The sequence below is a fragment of the Sinohyriopsis cumingii genome, chromosome 9, assembly GCF_028554795.1.
Source record: "Sinohyriopsis cumingii isolate HCF-2022 chromosome 9, ASM2855479v2, whole genome shotgun sequence".
Lineage (NCBI taxonomy): Eukaryota > Metazoa > Mollusca > Bivalvia > Unionida > Unionidae > Sinohyriopsis > Sinohyriopsis cumingii.
The window spans coordinates 121646142-121658343 of NC_142969.1; positions in this window are offsets into that span (position 1 = coordinate 121646142).

Genomic DNA, 12202 nt, shown 5'->3' on the forward strand with positions numbered 1-12202 from the left:
TCACTTTCTGAAAGGCACTACTTAAGACTACAAATGTATTCATTTCACTGGAAAGAATGATTAATATGATTTTTATGCAATTCGAGGTATATGTCTGGGCCTTTACGGATTAAATATTTGGCACTACTGATTTGACATATTTTTCACAGTACTTAAACTTCGCGCTGCACTGTCCATTTGATATTATTCCCGGTTTGTGATTCGTAATATTTAATCTTCGCATAAAGTTACACACGACCACTCCAAGTTTCCCCCACCCCGACCTATAACCCACTACGTACTTAATATAAAACAAGTGTCGCAGAGTAATAAACAATGACTCAAAAACTGGTGCAAGGATCCAGTTTCTTTTTCTTCCCTCTATTTCATTATACTTAATAGTGAATTTCATTGGATGCATAAAATTAACCTGCCTCATAGTATTCGTAACTTGTTCAAGTATGCTGACTTTTGATTTCAATAGTACACATGGCTGATCTCACAGATACTACAGTAAAATATTACATGACCTAAATATTGGCTGTTCCCGTGGGTACTACGGTTTTGCTATTCTAGATTAGAATTCTTGGTCGATCCCGGTGACACACTGGCTCCAAACTTCTAAGACAACTTTTGGCTTATTCCGGAAGTAGTCCGGTTCTTCTACTCCTGGACAGAACTCTGGCCAGTTATGTAAATAGTCCGATTATAATTTCCCGATGGTCTTGTTTCTTAAAGAAATCTACCTCTTCGGAACCTATTTCATCAATATACAAGATCAGTACCAAACGTTTCTGTATAAATGGCTAGAATCTAGAATGAAATTTACAGGATAGAACTTTAAATTTAGCCTTTCTTAATCTCTTTCGATGATTTCGGTGAAATATAGTTATAATGAAATGTTTTAACGTTTGCTTTGTTCTTGTTTCACATTAAAGAATCCAGAACTAACTGCTTTGTTTTGACCATTTCACGACGTCATTTCTATAAATTTCCGCCTTTGTTCGTATGAAGGTGGAAATTTTGACTAGACATCGGCCTCAATATACAAATTTCTGCCCCTCGAACCGACTTAAAAAACGTTAGCATAAATCAGGATGGTGTTTTGTAATGGCTATATAAGACAAATATCGCTAAAGTTTCATAATGGAATTACGTGAAAGCAAATGAAACGTAACTATGATGTTCAATAAATTATCGATCAAATGAAGTAGATCTAGTGGCTGACGTAACGTCCGGCAGACGAAAGTGTAGTAGTTCATCGGTGTAGACTGAACAAAAAATGCCCAGTCAATGGTGTATACTGCGGAGAAGATAACCGAAAACGGATTTGTGAGACCTGATATTTGGTTAGGTCGGTATATTATATTTAAATTAGCGTTTATCTCAGGTGCTTGACCAACCAAATCAATATGGCGCAGGCATCATTATACATGTATGCGCACCAAAATAGTGTACATATTCTCACTAACATGCATATATTTATATCTAACATCTTGGTGGTTTGTAGAGACGAATTTATGTATGATCAGAATCATACGTTTCCTATGCTAAACAAAACGTGATAATGTTGTTGTCGTTGTTGTTGTTATAGAGTTTAACGCCATTTTTCAGCACACGATAGGCTATACATGGCGGCCAGTATTAATAATATAATAAAACAAATGTTAGCTAGGCTCAGATTAGTCCAACACCGTTGATATTGGTGTACATTTAAAGTTCGGTGTCATAGATATTTCTCTCTGCTAAGCATGTTTAACGATAAGAATTTTGGCATAAACAATCTTGCTGTTTAGTTTATACCCATTTACAGTAATATTTATCTCACAAGGAAGATAAAGTAATATGTGGCATGTTTATTGTAACTGGCACTACATACGTTCGAGACGGGGCCCCGAGTGGCCGAGTGGTCTAAAACGCTCTCCGTTACGGATCACTGCCATCTCACCTCTGTCTGCGTGGGTTCGAGTCTCGGATTCGGCTAATGGAATTACATCACAATTAATGCTTCCAGTTCAGTACCCACGAATGTAGTTCTAGTCTATTTTTAGAACATTTTTTACTCTCTCATTTTGGTGGTGATAGAAGAGTTTTATTTATGCATTTTTGGTAGGGATTTAAAGGTAACTGTTTATTCTTGATAATATGAGCTCAGGGTGTTGTTGTCTGTATGTATTTTGGCGACAGTGCACAGTGAGTAATAAGGCCTTGGTGATGATCCGGAAGTGAAATTCGTGTTCTGGTTACATGCTGTTATGTTGACAGTCAATAATCTAAAAAAAGAGCAGGTCAACCTTTGACAAGAACTTCACCGTGAAGTCATCTTTGAAGGCATTTTAGATTAACATATGATTTGCATTGATTGTCACACAGTGGAAAGGTCAGTACTGAGAAACAAATGTAGAGAACATATAGTAAAATTAATTGTGTACTATGTCCTAATGTGGGTATGTGAGAAAGCTTGCCAGTAGCTTCTCGTGGGTCGGTGCTTCATTCCGGGGGTTTTCCGGGTTCTTCCTCCACCATTAATACTGGCCGCCATGTATAGCCTATCGTGTGCTGAAAAATGGCGCTAAACCCTACAACAACAACACAACAACAACATATGGTCGAAAAATATATCATGCACATTCTCACCCTTACCAGCAATAACGACTCAAGTTAATTAACCATTTGATTTACGCGAACATTATACTCAACAAACCCATGAAACGTTATTCACTTACAAAATAGTCTTAGAGAAACATCTATCGGACCACAAAAGTTGGTATCTTAATAAAATTTGTGTCGATTTGTTTATTTGAACCAATACTGACAGATGTTTTGGAAGAATAAGAAAGAAGAAAAACAGGTTAATAAGGACCCAAAATAAGATGCTCCTCCTCTGTGATTGAAATGAGTTTATATATAATTAATTAATCGAGCAGATTCGATTTCTGAAGTATTTTGCTAACAGTGTTCGAGTTACGACACGTCGAGTACAAACCCCATCAACTGATCGTGTAAGTTTTCTGAGGTTCAGTTTAACAGATATCATGTACATGTACTTGAAAAGAAAAACTACCTCGACCACCCCCACCACACCGAAGAAAATAAATAAAATAAATAAGGCAAAGCGCTCTAAAAATTTAGGTCAAGCACATTAAGCTATTTATATGGGAACGGATTGTTTAGATATAAAAACAGCCAACACTCGTCCATTACCAATGACTATATATAATTTATTATATTTACATTATGCTTGGTGCATGTTTGTCTTTTTATTACAAATATATTTTCTAGATTCTCTATACTTCGTAATCGATCGAAAACTGTCGATGCAATTGTAATGCGAGTTATTTTGCGATTTGAATATTTAGTACTTTTGATCTCGCAACATTTTTGCGGTGTTTAAATGTAGTATTTTCATTTAGACGTTATTTTTTTAATTTAAATTATTATATTTAACAAGTTACGAAATTTTCAGGTTTGTTTGATTTTCTTAGAAGACAGATTGATAACAAATGTAGCAAACTACCACCTGAGTTACTCGATTCAACCATAGGATGTCCCTCTTTCTTGCCTTCTTACCTTCTTTAATTGGATACATACCGGTTTTTCTTTAATTAATAACTTATGTATACCATAGTGTATTCTCAATGTATACATTCAGTATTAACTTCTGAACATGAGGGAATTATCGGTGGAACCCATGGGTGTTCTTGTTCTGCTATTCCTGGCCATAATTCTTGGCTGATCCCAAAGGTGCTAAGTTAAAATTTATAAGTGACTTAGATCTCAGTGAAATCTCTCAGCGAAAACGAGTTGCTTCAGAAACGTTTGATGAACAAGCCAGCTCATGGATATGGTACAACGCACGCATGCCTAGACTATACATTGCCTACTACGGGTCCTATATATTCTTCAGCACAGTCTTCTTCAATCGTTTCCGATAAGTGAAAGGATGATATTCACAACGCAATCCCTGTGCAACAGACAGTATTTTTTCTTGATCTTTTATTTCATTTTCAGAAAGTTTATAACGCCTTTTTTTATCGAAACCTTTTTAGTGTGCTTACTATGGAATTTTGATAAACAATTTTATTTTGGAAATAGCTAAAATAAAAAGAGTCATACATATTAATTTTAATCGAGCATATTAAATGTTAGCAACTGAATTATCTAATTACAATAGCCTAAACTGTTGTTTGTTTTTAGAAAATAAACAATCTTGAATTTGTATCGATACATAGAAACATTTCAGATATACTAAGAGCACACGTAATGACAAGAGCTCTTGAACTCTGTTGTTATCAATAAATGAGATATGTGTTGCATCAAGCCCTCCAAATATCGCAGAAAATAAGTAAATCACCATGTGCCAAAAACCAAAGCTGATCAATCTATCCCAAAAGTATAATCCTTGTGCTGATAAATGGCAACATTTTAGAAGATCTAAGAACATATAAGCTATTGCATATCCACATGCTCTTCTCCTCTGTCAAACCACTACCCCAAACAAAAATGACCCCCCCCCCCGGTAAAGTTTTAGGGAAGTAAGAATAGAATCAGGCCTACTATTAGCTGCATATCTGATATCTGAACCTTAATTTTGATGCATTCGTGTACACACACACACACACACACACACACACACACACACTGCATAATTTATACGAGTGGTATATCACTGATACAGCATATATACTGTACATATATTTTATTTATATCACATACAAATATATATATATATATATATATATATATATATATATATATATATATATATATATATATATATATATATATATATATATATATATATATATATATATTTCCCCTTTGAACGGAGTTATGATTTACTACAGGCAGCTATGTCTTGACCGAGTGAATGAACTCCTCACATTCCCAAGTGTGTCCACTACAAAGTGTAGTTCTATGCCGTTTGTTGATATTCACAATCACCTTTGTATCTTGACAAGTTGATTATTTTCTATTTTTAGTTTCTATTTTGCTTCACATTGATTTAATCAGTATAATACACACTTATGATTTAAACATGAAAGATGGTTTTAATGATAAAAGTAGAGCACTACAAATACATGGCTAGCTACACCATTCACATCAAAACTTAATCATTCACGTACCGGGGCATATATATATTAATGTGGAATAGAAACTAAGCGATATGACGAACCAACAAGACGTAATTAAAATATTCTCATATATTTACAGTTGATCTAAGTCATTACCGACCATAAACTATCGCTGTCTTTGCCTGTCTGTCTGTCTGTCTGTCTCTCTCTCTCTCTCTCTCTCTCTGTCTGGTTGGTTCAATTAAAATTCTCCGTCTCTCATCCTTTGATCGGTTTGACTTAACGTTGACCACCATAGTCATAAGTCCAGAGACATCGTGTAATGACACATACGAAAATCCTCTACGATCGTCATTTCATATAGTTTAGCCGGTATCTTGCTACGATGGTACAGAGAGACAGACATAAGTAACCGAGAAATTTACCGTATAATGTCGACATGGTTTGCAACTTTGCATCTGTGATAAATATTGTCGATAAATAGCAAGGAAAGTGCACACATATCGTAACGACGAAGAATTTTCTTGTCGGTTACTTGGTGTAATTTCTGTTTCAAGGTTTTAATCTAGCCTAAATTTGTTTTCTCTCTCACTCCACATTTCTGTGTAGTTTGTACGTTATGCACGAGAGGGGAGGGGGAATAGAAAGCAGAAAGGATTGTGATGAAAATGTGTCCCATATTAAATTTATTTAGAAAACGGGGATTAATAAAACCTCTTTTCCCGTTATTTTCATACGTCACTGAGGATTAATGTGTGAAATTGATCATTGATCTAGAATCAACTGCAGACGCGCGCAGGTATGTTTATATATGTGTATTATTGCGCCATGGGCGGATCACAATTTGATAGACCAACGGTACTGGTATTTCAAATAGCTTTGTACCAACACTATAAATGCCATGTTTTGATTAATGTATGTGGTATAAATATAGAATATATGTTTAGTTTTTTACGCTGTATCAATGATATACAACGAGATGTACAAATTTTTCATTAAAAGGAAACGAGGCTTTTGCCGGGTTATCTATCAATTCACAATGTATACAACGAGTGGTATATCATTGATGCAGCTTACATAATATACATATATTTTATTTATATCGCATACAAATACACATATTTTCACTATATAATGGAATTACCATATTCTCCAGGCAAATGTGTATACCGAGTGTGTCGGCTACAAAATGTAGTTCTACGATTTTTCTGGTTGTTCACAATCACATATCAAATGTAATAAGTTGATTTAAACATGAAATCTGGTGTTTATGAAGAAAGTAGTGCACTACAAACACGGTTAACCTCTTGTACACTGAACCTTAAACTGTCAGGCATTCACGTACTCTCATATGGAAATTAGTGTGGAATAGAAACTAAGCCAAATGACGAACCAACAAGAGGTAATTAAAATATTTTTATATACTGAGAGTTCATCCAAGTCATTATTCCGCGTTAATTTACATTTCAAAAAACTGTAAAATTCTCTCTCTCTCTCTCTCTCTCTCTCTCTCTCTCTCTCTCTCTCATTGGGACGGTTTGACTAAATTGAAACTATGTATCATTGATATTATGAACACTGTAGATAGATCCCAAGGAAAGCGTAAACATACCGTTACGACAAACCTGACTACTGTAGGTTACTTGGTACAAGTTTTAATGTTTCCGTCCATCGCAATACGTTTTTCTCTCACTCCAGATTTATGCTTATTTTCTCCCATACGCACCAGAGGGGAGAGGGGAATGTAAAAAAGAAAGGACTCCGACGAAATTGTGTACCATTTGAATTTAATTTAGATTTCATATGTCATTTATGATGAATGAAAGAGTATAAATTCCTCACTGATCTATAGGCCTGCAGTTGAAACAAATGTTCATATATTCGTATTATTGCGTAATGTGCGGATCACAATTTGATAACCAATAGTATTGGTATATCAATTAGCTTTATTACAAAACATTAAATGCCATGTTATTTTTAATATAATTTGGTGAACAAATTTATATAGTCTTCCTTTAAGTTCAGTCTGTGAAAATATATATGGTTGTGTTCAGACACAATTTGAGAGAAATTATGTATCTAAAAAGTATTAATTGGAATTACAAAGTTCATTGTGATTTTGGACAAAAACATTACTTTCGGAGTATTGTGAATTCATTCAAAGACATTCTGGATTATAAAACTGTGATACATCAAGACTATTGGTACATCAACCTATTCAAAAGTATTGGTAAATCAGCACATTCAGTATTGTTGGAATTTATTCAGAAAATATTCTATACTTCTGGACTTGTGACAGAACATTTAGAATTATTTTGGGATTTCACTAACAATACTGTAAGTTCCTCTAAAATGCTCACATAGTTCCTGACCTTGATTCAAAATCAGTAATTTTCTTTTTTATCTTTTCATTTCAATTTTAGAGTGAAATCGAAGCCATATTGGGAGTACGTGATCTGAAGCATGTAAAGCTTTCTATATTGTTATAGATTGTGATCACGTGACCCTCATACGGTAATCTTTTTGCGTCTTAAATTAGTGTATAATCTTTTTCCATAGAGAATGTAGTCGGGCTTTCAAACACTTAGACTTCAAGGTGTTCGTTTCTTTTGTGACCAGGTGGAGTTAAATTTTAATTTTTCTTCAGATTATTTGGATTTTAAGAGACTTATTCTTTTCCCTTGGAATATTTATGTCCTCATACAGAATTCTTGGACTAAGACATTTATTAACATTTAATTCGGAATTCAAAACTGGAATATTATTTTCTGTGGTTCAACAAAGAACTGTAGATACATCAGTACTATACTGGCTATAGCATACATCATCGCCTTCCATTTTGGATTTGCATCGGGAATCGAACTCAAATTCATCAAAACATTTTATTACTAGGACTTCTAATTTTTAATTCTTTGATTCTTAAAATCGTAGGTTCTTTTCCTCATTTTTACCTTGTTTTTTTTTCTAGGGAAATAAATTATTTGTTAAATTTTACAAAATTTGTTTTCTTCATTTTTTTGTAACTGTTTATGAGAACCTAAACACGTAACACAATCCTAATTCACCGATGGTCTGGAATAAATCTAGGTCATGGTAACACCTTTGAGCAACATACGAAATAAAACCAAAAGATGTTTGCATCACTTGGATCCAGAATGAAATTCACTCCTCAAGACCAAGGGCGACCCTGTTTGATTTATTTATCTATCAGCAGTCTAGTAGTCTAATCTAGCACACAACATGTTGAGAAACATATTAGTATTGACAAAGCCACATTTGTCAGCATAAAACTAGATTATTCCAAAATTATTTAATGCAAGCAAAACGTTCGAATCTACGTAATGGTAATTTTTACCCGATCGATATATTAATTATTAATTATCCATGGAATGATTCCACCATTTCATGTAAAGAATTGGAAGAAATGTGCATAATTGCTTTTAATAATAAAATGTTTTCTCAAGAGTGTCTTCCGTCAGAATTCTATGTATAATTCGACAGTAGGATGAATTATGGGTCAATTAAGAGTTAAGACAAGAAATCAGAATAAAGGAAAGACTGAGGAGAAAAGTATTCTAATCAGTCTTTAACAAAAACCAAGATATAAAAGCTAACAACCAGTAAATAATGTGAATAAAGAGGCTAGACAATTTGTCTACGAAAACTTGGACGCTCATCTGTCTGAAAATATTAAATCTCTTCTAAATTATTAAGGAATCTAATGAACTGTGTTACTAACGGATGTATTGGATAGTCAATATTATTTCCTTCCATGTTAATGGTTCAGAGTATATTATTCACATTTTTTTTCGAAAAAGTAAACGTACTTAAACTATCTTTATAATTATTTTTGGTCGATCTCCTCTATTGACGATCCAAAGAGAGATTTGCATTTCTTGGAAATTAATGTTAGGCACTCATTAAATCAACTCCAGATCACTGGAAAGCTAAATGATGTGCATACTTATCTACAAAATTACCAAGATTCTGGTCCAGCTGATGTCAACAGATTCTTACTTACGAAAACATTTTTTGTTAAATTACAATCATATTACTACTTTTAAAAAGTCATAAAATGTACGAAAATTAAAAATCAATGTAAAATGGCAAATATGATACGAATATTCAAAAAGCTGAAAAACGTGATTCCAGCTACACAAACATGTGGTTTGGTCATCTTGTTCTAACGTATATTCCAAAAATTATTGAAAAATTGAAAAGTTGCGACTGGAAACAGTTTAATCTCTAGTCTATCAAAATTATCATATAATCATTTTTTGTTAAAAGTCAAACGGCCTACAATCGGATAAATGCTAAACATTGGAGAAATCTGCCTAATTTTTTTTTTAAAAGTCCACAGATTTGTATGACTGATTTACTTACACCTTGTTCACGAACCACAATGTGTTGCGATCTGAGGAGCTAGAGAAATAGCATTCCATATATATGCAGAACTTCAAAAACACTTGTACATACCAATACTTGCCAAGTCATGGAACTACCTACCACAATTCACGATACACTTGTTCATCTATACTACCCCCGCCCAAAAGAACCCAAAACAAAACAACAGAAATGCCCTAACCCATAAGGTCTGCTCCGTTATGCTAGTTTTTGTTCTTTTGAATTAAATGCAGTGCGCTCAATTATGATTAAGTTACATGTAATCTTACTGCCGATCTTAACACTTCTTGCAGATTTCCAGCAGAAAATGACGATGATTTATTTTAATGCTGATTATTTAATAATGCAAGAAAACAGCCTTTTTTCAAACAGTAATTATATTTATTCTGATACATCTTTATCTGGCAACGAAACCAAACATCCTTAAATCTTTCCGCTCTTCTCTATGTATGTATGTACGTATGTATGTATGTATGTATGTATGTATGTATGTATGTATGACTGTCTGACTGACTGACTTTATTTCCTCTTCAACAGAGATTACATCAGATGAATCAAATTCAGGATAATACAAGATCATAAAATAGAAAAGAAAAGTGACAAAAATACAATAGTAATATTGTGTCAGCTACCGTATTGATAAAACGAAATATCTCAATACCTGCAATTATGCAAATCTGCAATCATTTGGCTGAGCATGGCACTGATCTTTTAACAGTTGCTTGATGATGATAATATTTCGAAAAGTTAATACGCTTATATTGTTATGTGCTTAACATTAAGTTCGAGATAGCAACGAAAAGGAAATGGAAAACTTATAACAGTGTAATTCTATATGTAGTTCTTTTCATATGACACATGTATTTATGCATATATATACTTGTTTGCGCGTATGCGTGCGTGCATGCATTTATCTATGACTGACTGTCTAAATGACTTTATTACCTCTTCAACAAAGATTATATCAGGTTACTAAGATACATATTATGCGTATCAAGACACAGTATAGACGAGAACGCAAGCATGATATATATAAATACAGAAAACCATATAGAAATCTCTAGGAAATATACATAAACAAATACATAAACACACACACACACACACACACACATATATATACATACATACATACATACATACATACATACAAACACACACACACACACACACATATATATATATATATATATATATATATATATATATATATATATATATATATATATATATATATATAGATAGATAGATAGATAGATAGATAGATAGATAGATAGATAGATAGATATAATATTGCCTGGCGCAATAAGGAGACAATTCACCATTATAAATAGTGCATAAGGGGGAAATGAAGGCAAAGGGCGACAAGATCGTGTCTCCCAAATATTCTTAAGTTATTGTTGTCATCCCAAAATCGGTCAGTTATCAAAATGACCACCGCATGTAAAATGTGGATTGTGAGCCAAGTTAATTATTTGAGGTAGATGCGACGTATAGATGCGTGTTTTGTAAATATACGACCTTACAAATATAAGACCATATATTAGCTGACTGTAAAAAATGGCCGTTATGGAGACACTGTATAATTTATGTATTTACTAGGACGCATATACATCCATGACAGAATAATGAATTCCTTTCAAACGGCTGTAGAATGAAGTGTTATATTCAGAATAGAATTATCCTTGCGTTTAGCTAGGTAACTGCTTTGTATGACTTTGTGATGACGAGTCAGTTGCATTTTATAAATCGAACGAAGCAAGAACCACTATCGGTTATTTTAAGCATGCGCAGTGCACAAGTGTGAAGATGGCAGACGAGGATTCTGCGCTAAATTGTAAGTATTTATTTTGCTATATTTGAATAATGTTCAAGCCATTTCACGAAATATGTAAACAATGTCCTATTTAACAAATGTCCAAGTAACCTATTCTCAGCTGTCTTATGACTCACAGTGATAAAAGTGCTTTTGAAGTTGACTGACTTACGGTAACAGTACTGTGTATTGTTTAGTTTCAACTGGAGGCTAAGCGTTGTTTAGGTTAACTCATTAATACCAAGAAACAGAATATGTTGAATATACCCGTGTTGTTATTTTAAAAGAATAATTCATTGAATATATTTATATTTCAAGCTGTTCAAATGGAAGCTAACATAACAACTGAATTCAAATTTGCCGCGCAAATAAAATACACAGGACGCCATTTTATAATTATGTTGTTTACGTTCAGCTGGTGTGATTATGATTTAGTTTACGTTTTAGCATTTTTATTCGTTTGCATATTTAAACAGTCAGATATTAAATATTTTCACCTTTGTTCAGAAGTCTATATCTGATAGATTATCTCCAAGTAGCCGGTAAAGAGCAAAGTGTTGTACATTAGAATTTAGAGGTGTTAGGCGCATATTTTGCTAGCAAGCAATTTAGTCCGGATAGAGAATAGATGCTTTAAGAAAAAGTCATTCAGAGTAAAGTGATTGCACCATCTAAGCTATAAAATTGTAGAATTTTATTCTGGTTGGATTGGTTAATTAAAATAGTGACACGAGCCAATATTTTGGATTCGGGTTGGGTTGGGTGGGGGTGTAGGGGGCCGAAGTTGATTTTTTTTTTCGAAAGAAAGAGCAAGTTTATCAGTAAGTAGGATCCAACAGTCAACCATATGGCACCAGCCTGGCAAACATTATACTGCATACTCAGTTTAACATCCATAATAAGCATTTTAGTTTCCAATCCACTTATT